The sequence below is a fragment of the Sinocyclocheilus rhinocerous genome, unplaced genomic scaffold (assembly GCF_001515625.1).
Source record: "Sinocyclocheilus rhinocerous isolate Xijiao unplaced genomic scaffold, SAMN03320098_v1.1 scaffold1728, whole genome shotgun sequence".
Classification (NCBI taxonomy): Eukaryota; Metazoa; Chordata; class Actinopteri; order Cypriniformes; family Cyprinidae; genus Sinocyclocheilus; species Sinocyclocheilus rhinocerous.
Genome location: NW_015630992.1, coordinates 70518 through 79718, shown reverse-complemented (window position 1 = coordinate 79718; position 9201 = coordinate 70518). Strand labels below are relative to the sequence as shown.

The 9201-nt window shown below is 36.7% G+C and overlaps 1 pseudogene; it reads right to left on the bottom strand.

Moving 5' to 3' along the window:
- Nucleotides 1-2851: 2851 nt before the first annotated feature.
- LOC107740925 (growth/differentiation factor 6-A-like) lies at nucleotides 2852-6286 on the bottom strand (annotated as a pseudogene).
- Between the last annotated feature and the right edge of the window lie 2915 nt (nucleotides 6287-9201).

Here is a 9201-nt window from a genome sequence, read left to right as displayed (position 1 = left end):
AAGTCCGCGTATTATACGCGACTTTGGCTTCTTTTTTTGTAAAGTTGTGTGAAAAAATCCCGGGTCGCGGTTTTTTGGGTTTATTAAAAAAAATATGGTTGCTTGTTAGGAAAACCTGACAAGCAACTTCGTTTCTTTTCATTTATGTTCACTGTATTCTCCAATGCATTGATTGACACTCTGTCTGCTCACAGTTAATAGCCAATCAGTGCAAAAACATAAGTGCTGTAGAGTAATTTGTCAAATATTCCGCCCCCTCCGCACGCGCCTTTTTTTTGAACGTGATTTTTCTTAAATGAGGGATTGAAGAAAAATCACGTTCAAAAAGAAGGCGCGTGACGCTGTAATCCAAGCGATGATAGTAGTAGACGTAGAGGAGTAAAAAAAAACAAGTAGGCCTATACTAACACTAAGAGTAGATTTGGTTAGAGTAGCCAATATTTTAGTAGGCTATAAATATGTGGCTATGTTACAGCTCCCCTTTGAGGCTCTTGTGTTTTTCTCCTTTTCCATCTGTCCAATCCTATTCTGCTCACAGGTGATTGGAGAAGAGTTTTGTTCCTGCTTTGTTGCAGTTTGCTGATTTTTATCAAATAACTTATGTTTTTGCTTTTCAGATAAAAGGGAAGTTTCAGTTTAATATGTTGCGGGCTCATTTATTGGTAATAAATAATTGATAATAAATAATATTGATGATAATAAATTATCAAAAAAATCGTGGGCTTGTTTTGGGCTTGATTTTGAAGCTGCGGTTGCTTATTTGTCTCGCGAGAGTTGGCAATTTTCGCTAAACTGCGCGCGCGTGTAGTGTCGCTCGTTTTTTTAGGCTGTCGTTTGTTGCATAGTTCATTATGTAAATCAAAGGGAATGGTTGGAACGATCGCTTTTCCGTAAGCTGCATTTCAAAAAATGAAATAGGAATTGCTGTCTGGATGCGGTAGAGACGAAGAAAAATGCTTATGCTTTTCATAATATTGTAAACATACAATATTGTAATCATATAACTATATAACCATAAAAGAAATCCTATATAGAATATAGAAGGGCCTCCACTCACGCATTACAGTCAGATTCCAGAACAGATTGTTTCGGTTTCATATCCCCAAGGCATCAGAGGTTTCCGAGAAAGGCATATTGAAAAGTTTTTTGTCCAAACTGAGCACCATGGCCTCAAATTCAAAATTCACTTCCTCACATCCACATATATACTTTTTATTTCTTGTTAATAATTACATAACTCAGTCATATCGTGAAACTCGTGAATTTCTTCAACATACTGTAGTAGGCGAACATTGAAAGTAACGTTGCCTACTTTTTCTTGCTCTATTATGACATTTTTGTGGCCAAAAGTACATCTGCAATTCTCCCCCAAGTAAACCCCCACCCTCCCCCTCCCAAAAAGGCCTATATATAGCCTATCTGAATATATACAAGTTCCAGGAAAAACCCAGACATCATAGTGATTCACACCAGGCATCCTAAGAATATTGCATTTTGTGAAGAGAAATGAATACCTCCTGATTTTTGTGCATTTACCTTCTGACTGACAGCAAATATTCGCAGATAACTACTGTTGCATTGTGAATGTTTATACCATTAAAAAATAAAAAAATAAAAAAAGATTTACACAAAAATGAAAATTTGCTGAGTTTGTTTCCTCATCAGAACAGATTTGGAGAAATGTAACATCTACTGCTCACCATCCTCTGCAGTGAATGGGTGCCGTCAGAATGAGAGTCCAAACAGCTGATTAAAAACATCACAATAATCCACAAGTAACAAGTCCATTGCTGTTGTCCTCTCACATCAAAATCCACCAAGACAATTCAGACAAGATGATTTTTTTTCACTGGAGAAAGCAATATTATGGATAGAGGACTTGTATTTTAGCCAGAAGCAATTTTGAAGTTAAAAATGTCTTAATGATGGATTTGTTTCTTACAAACACACAGTTTTTCGCCTCAAAGGCGATAATGGACTGGAGTGGTGTGGATTATTGTGATGTTTTTATCAGCTGTTTGGACTCTCATTCTGACGGCACCCATTCACTGCAGAGGATCCGCTGATGAGCAAGTGATCTAATGCTTATGTAATGCTAAATTTCTCTAAAACAAACTCATCTAAATCTTGGATGACCTGAGGAAAAGTAAACTAATTTTTCTTTTTAGGTGAACTTTTCCTTTACATTAAAGGGATATACCAATGTATATATAATTCCGTAACAAATGATTCATTCTTTCAGGGTGGGGCACAATGAGATAATTGGTGTGTGCCGTTTGGGCAGTGGTGCTAAAGGTTTAGGTAGAGACCACTGGAATGAGATGCTCGCATACCCCCGTAAGCCAATTGCACACTGGCACCCCCTGCTGGAACCTAAGAAATCAGAAAAAGAGGTAAGTAACAAGCATTCAGATAGGATTAGCGGTTCAAAAGTTATTAAACATTTAAGAACAATAGTTATATTGAGCCACGGGCGGCTGGCTCGGTCTTTGAGGGTTAAAGCTAAAAATGTCTTGATGGATTTGTTTCTTACAAACACACAGTTTTTCGCCTCAAAGGCGATAATGGACTGGAGTGGTGTGGATTATTGTGATGTTTTTATCAGCTGTTTGGACTCTCATTCTGACGGCACCCATTCACTGCAGACCATCCACTGGTGAGCAAGTGATGCAATGCTACATTTCTCCAAATCTGTTCTGATGAAGAAACAAACTCATCTACATCTTGGATGTGAGCAAACTGTCAGTAAATTTTCTTTTTGAACAATTCCTTTAACCAGATAAGCATGTTTTCTATGTTCGATTCAAATATTATAAGCAATGCAGGGTTCAAATACTTTTTCCTACAACTGTCAATCCTTCACAAACTGTTTGATTTTTGCAGTCCTTTTTATTTGTGCAGTCGGTTGGCACACACATCTCTCTGCTCTGATATCCTTTAGCTCTTTTATATTAATGTCCGCTGTGTCGCTGCTGTACATCACGATGAGAGATGAAAGGCCTTGTGGAGTGCAGTTTGATCTAGAAAATATATGAAAACAGTTTCAAGGTCAACATCTGTCACAACTGCGTATTCATAAAACTCACAATTGTTATTCATAAGTATAAAAAGCTGCAAAGACGACTGAATGCACCTTTGTAAAACATTTTCTCCATGGTGTTTTCGATGTCTCTGAACAGATGACTCAGATATTTCTTTCAAACAGGTACCTCTAAAGAGGCAAAAAAGGAAGGACATAATTATTTTGTTCTATTACATACAATGAATACATAATGCATAAATTATTTGCAAAATCAGGGCTGGTAACCATAGACGAGTGTTGAGGAAGAGAAGCTACTTTTAAAGTGTATGCCACAAGCTATCTGAAGTAGTTAAACTATTGTCAAGCCAATGGTTTTAAACTTTCAACAGGTAAATTTATATTAAATACAATAAACACACTCTTACAGTAGGCCTACATAACTGAATGGACAAAATAATAGGCCTAAAGGGACTTTAGGTGAATCGTTTTTAAATGAACCGACAGCATGATTCATTAGAATGAATCTGACTTTCTAAGGAAAGCCCCATTTATGACGAACCGATTGGAAAGAATCGGAAATGTACAGTCTGCATTTGAGGACCATTTAGAATCATCTGATTCACTAGAAAGAATCGAACTCTCAGTCTATGAAGACCATTTAGAATCATCTGATTCACTAGAAAGAATCAGACTCTCAGTCTATGAAGACCATTTAGAATAATCTGATTCACTAGAAAGAATCGGACTCTCAGTTCATTTAGAATAATCTGATTCACTAGAAAGAATCGGACTCTCAGTCTATGAAGACCATTTAGAATAATCGGATTCACTAGAAAGAATCGCACTTTCCCACGGACTATTTAGGTGAGTGTATTCCCTCAGCTACCCTCAATGTTACTAGCTCATTAAAGCTTTAACTTCTATCATGCTGCTGAATAAATAGTTTAGGCTAGTAGCGTAGCTAATTTTCGTTACTCACTGCCATTCATGGGGAACCCTTGTGAAAAAATACACTTTAGCATAGCCTACTTTTAAAAAGAGTCGGATATTATTACAGAAATAATAACATTTAAAAGATTATATACTTAAGTGCGACCTTAGTGTAAAGTTTTCAAAGGTTTTAGCATGATATTTAGTTAAAACAGAATGAAACCGTGTTATAGTTTAAATCAATATTAAATGCAATTAGTTGAACTCAAAGGATTTTTGACCCACTTAAGTAGGATTTAGTCCATCTTTATATGTAGTTTTACTTCTATTGTCTTTGAAATATGGTTAGAGTGCACTGCTGAATACTGACAAGCTTTTATATCAAATTAAAATATACTTCAGTCATTTCCATTGAAACTTGTATGTCATGTATTTAAATATATTTCTAATTACACACTTGTAATGACGAAGCTGCAATTTAAAATACATAAATTTTAAATGGAATATCGAGTAACAGTTAAAATTATAATCAAGTACTTTACATGCGCTTTAGCGTGTTAGTCAAGACATCAAAATAAGCGTACTTTAAAGTATGACAAAAGATTATTAAAGCATTGATATATTTAAAGTAAAACTTAACATTATAAAGACTACTTTTTAAAAGTGTACTTAAGTGTGTTAAGAAACTACGGAAGAGGATTAGGGCCAAGCAACAATAAAAAAATACAAACCATCTCGAGATTAAAGTCATTATAATGCGAGATTAAACGTGTAATTTCAAGAAAAATGTCGAAATAAAATGTTGAGAATTAAATCATTACATTTCGAGAATAAAGTCGTGTTTCGAGAAAAAACTCATTATTGTTAAATTTCATTATTGCTTGGCCCTAATCCTCTTCCGTAAGAAACAGTCATGAAAGTGTCTCTCTTTAAGTACACTTAAGTGGCCTTTTATTCAATTAATATTATCTACAAGTACAGTTTTTAAAAAAAATACTTTTAAGATTTGATGTATAGCACATTCAATACAAGTAAGAGCACCTATTTTTTTCATAAGGGAAGTCACACACTATGAATATTCAATGGCACATTCTTAAACTTTTACATATTGTAAATCCCCCTGACTCATCATTGTGATATATTACACACAGACAGGTCATACCTACAAATACTTATGTTGAAACTGGACGGCTGTAGTATCCATTGACTCAACTTGCTCGTATGAAGGTTGACATGATGAACGTACAGCTTGCATGCAGCTAAGTGTCTCCCATGCCTCAGATGTATTCTCAGTCTGTCATCTTCAGAGCTGGCCATGCAGCTCGGCCGTGTCTGTGCTCTGAGTCTGAACTCGCTCCTGACGCCCTCTGCTGGTGCTCCATCGATGCGGTCCTGTAGACCACTAAGAGCGGCTGGCTGAGAGAGCTGCTGTTCAAGCAGTAGAGGCTCTGCGTCAGGGCTTCATGGAGAACCAAGCTGCCGCTCTCATCCCCGAAGCGCAGCTGGAAGCCCAAAATATCTGAGTGGCGCGGTGGCTGGGTTATTGCAGCTGTCACGTCGAAAACGTCATATCCTGATGGAGGCAGCTGGTCCAGACTCAATATGTGCTCCGCAAGAGGGCCACTAATGCTCAGGTTATCAGTTCCCGGTGAAAGACTGTGTACTGTGACCGTCACACTAAGCGGCTTGTGATGAAGAGTCTTCCTCAGCAGGACCAGCTCTGCAACCCTCATGAAGGGACTCAGCTGGGACATGTTGAACCAGATCCATCCCGGAGTGCCATACTTTGAGTCTTATTTAGAAAATAACATCTTTTAAGAGTCTTTCAGTTGAAAATATTAAGCAGCTTTTATAACCTTTTTATAGATTATATTTATATATTACTTTGTAGGCTGTCAAAATGTTTTATGCATCAACATCTATTCAGAGAAGTGTAGTATTAAAACTCATTTCGGTGTATATACAATACCCAATAATAAATAGTTTTTAGATGAGAACATTTATAGATTTTAATATTCGATTCAGTTTATTCAGATTAAAAATTTAAGTATCTTTACCTTCAATGCTCCGGAAACTCTGCACAAGAGTCCCATCAGCACCACTCAGGTCTCTTGCCTGTGCGTCCAGTGACTGGTAAACGTGCTTCATGTAGGGGTGTGGCTTTGCCTGCTGAAGCACTGACAGTTTATTTATATGCAACATCTCCAAAATAGCTTTGCTCAGGTCTCTATCTTCCAGTTCCTCCCCCTGATCTTCCATTAACAGCAAACCGTGAGTCCCTCCTAGTCCTAAAAGACCAATTAGGAAGCATAAAAATGATGCTGAAAACCACATTCTGCAAAAATGAAAGAACTGCCAGATTCACTGAAGAAAGCAGAGTCCTGATTCTCCCGCACAGCTCGGTCAGGAAACAGTGAGCACAGCAGAACCTCGTTCACTCATTAGTGGGTGGGCAGGATTCACAGCCCGTGCAACCAACGGCCAAACACTGAAAAAAGCAATTACCGCTCTCCCACAGAAAACCCTGGAATGTCACACTCCATTTGACAGGCATTGTGCTCTCAGTTTTCATGCTGCAAAGTGAACAGGCCTGTTTTGGTTTGAGGCTCGAGTCATGATACTGTCGTGAACGCGCGTCCACAAGTGACGAAAATGTGGAATAAAGTCGTTATTTTTGTTTTCTTTGCGCAAAAAAGTTGAACCACTGATATCACACGGACTACTTTTTACGATCATCTTTTCTGGACCTTGAACGTGGTAGTTACCTTGCCGTCTATGAGAGGGTCAGAGAGCCCTCAGATTTCATCAAAAATATCTTAAATTGTGTTCCGAAGATGAACGAAGGTCTTACGGGTTTGGAACAACACGAGGGTGCGTAATTAATTTAGTATTTTGTATTAATTTTTGGGTGAACTAACCCTTTAACAACTACCTTACAAACTATTAATTAGCAGCAAATTAGGAGTTTATTGAGGCAAAAGTCACAGTTAATAGTGAGAATTGGACCCCAAATTGAAGTGTGAGCCAGTAGGCTCTAAGGGGTTAAACATGAACTGGTCGCTCTCTCGGTGTAATGACAGGTCTGAATGATCGTGACAGTAAAGGCCGCTGGGAGTGGGTGAGTGGAGAGCCTGTCACTTCCTCCTAAAAACAGGAAGAAGGGAACGAGGAGGTGCGTCCTGGTCTGGAGAAAGACGAAATGGCAGATACGAGACTGTAAGAAAGGAAAGGGACACAGCTATGTGTGTCACGTTAAAATGTGAGTTCAGTCACAGCTGCACAGACTCTCACCCACAACATCTCCACTGCTTAGTGCACGTGTTAATCGTGACGTCACTGTGCTGTCATGTGGTGTGTTGTCTGCTGATGCACTTCAGAGTCTGTTAGAAAACAAATACAAACAGAACAGCCCACATTAACAAGTGTTTGCAATGTCAGCTCACTGTTTCTAAGCCCAAGAGTGACGCGATCACAAAACATCTTCTCGAACTCAGAGGACTGTTGGGTCTTATAATGTAAATGTAATATACTGCATGCTACTCAAGTGTTATTTGTATTGTATTTATTACTGTATGTGCTCTGTATGTTATGGGACTGGGGTCTTTTAGATTTTGTAGCCATGATGTTAATGTGTATAATTTTTTTCAATAATGTACAGTATGTGGAAAATAATGTGTTTTTTTAACTTTAAACCGCATAAACACATTTCATTACACCAAATACACAAAATAATGTTCTTTTTAGCAGCATCATATGACCCCTTTAAAATCTCACTGACCACAAACTTTTGAATGGTAGTGTCAATCTTCACATAAATTATGCAACCATGTTATGCTTAAATAAATCAGTTTATTAAAAGTTCTTAACCAAAAAGAGCTACAATATTATAAAAGAATCGAAAAAGTTAACATTTTACGGATAAAAACACCTTTATCCCATCTTTACATACAAAATAAGGCACTGTTCAGTGTTCTGCCAAGCAACATTATCATACAAATAAAAACAAAATGCACAACTTGTATTGTTCCAAATATGAAAAGAAAACAAGCATATTTAGATGTGCCCAAATAAATTCCACTTTTTACATATAAATGACCAAACAACCTCCAGTGTCTTCTCTATAATTTCTGTGCACATTGGTCAAAAAAGCTGAGCTCAACATGATAAAAGGGTGAAAACATGTAAAGTGGCCCTTTTTAATTATAGATCAGGGACTAAATAATAAAACAAGGTATATTACACACCTAAACCGACAAAAAAGGCCAGCGAACATTAAGCTTAATTTTGCTTCTCAAAAGCAGCTTCACATTTAGCAGCTTCACCTTCTGAAAACACAATCAAATCTTTTAGCAGCTCCTCCCTCCAAAAACTATCAGAACATTAAGAAAATCAGAAGCAGTGAACAGAAACCCAACTAAAGCACTTTCTCAGAAATAGGGCAAACTGTCATTGGACCATCAATCTTATTCTTAAGTTACATACACATCAGATAGCCTTAAGCCTACGGAGTGTTTTGGAATATTTTCTTTAAAGTTACGTAATATTGTTCTCTTTTGGCTTGAAAATGTGCAAATGTAAAGTCTGATACTGGCACACACGCTGTGTTTGAATGCATACTACACATTACAATCCGCAGTGTTTGGTGATGAGATCTGCTGTCAGAGAAAGCCGTGTTCATCCAGTCCTTTCACTGAAACGGCATTCCACTTAGCAGTGGGTTTATTACTGGAGGCGTGACCTGAAAAACAAACATGTAAATGAATGTTAACTTAATAATTAATAATAATTTTAATAATAATAATTTATGCATTTAGCAGACGCTTTTATCCAAAGCGGCTTACAGTGCATTCAGGCTGCATTCATTTTTTACCAGTATCTAAAATGTATAGCCTGAATGGTAGTAACTTAAAATGTTAATAACTTAACATTAGAACTGTATTATCAGACTACTGAAATTATAATAACATCTTATTAATCTGAATAATTAATACAAATAATAGTAATCCTAGAAATGATCAAGTTCTAAAAAAAAATAGACATATAAATAATGAAGATAAATAGCAACATAGTAGTAGGCAGTACAAGAAAAATGTATATCACAATATTCCCAATTTTGGTCAATAATGCAAAACATGACATTATTTTTTATAGAGGAAAAAAGTATATAAATATATAAACACACACACAAACAATATATGCATATGTGTGTGTGTAATATTTATTTGTATTCCTAATATATATATATATAT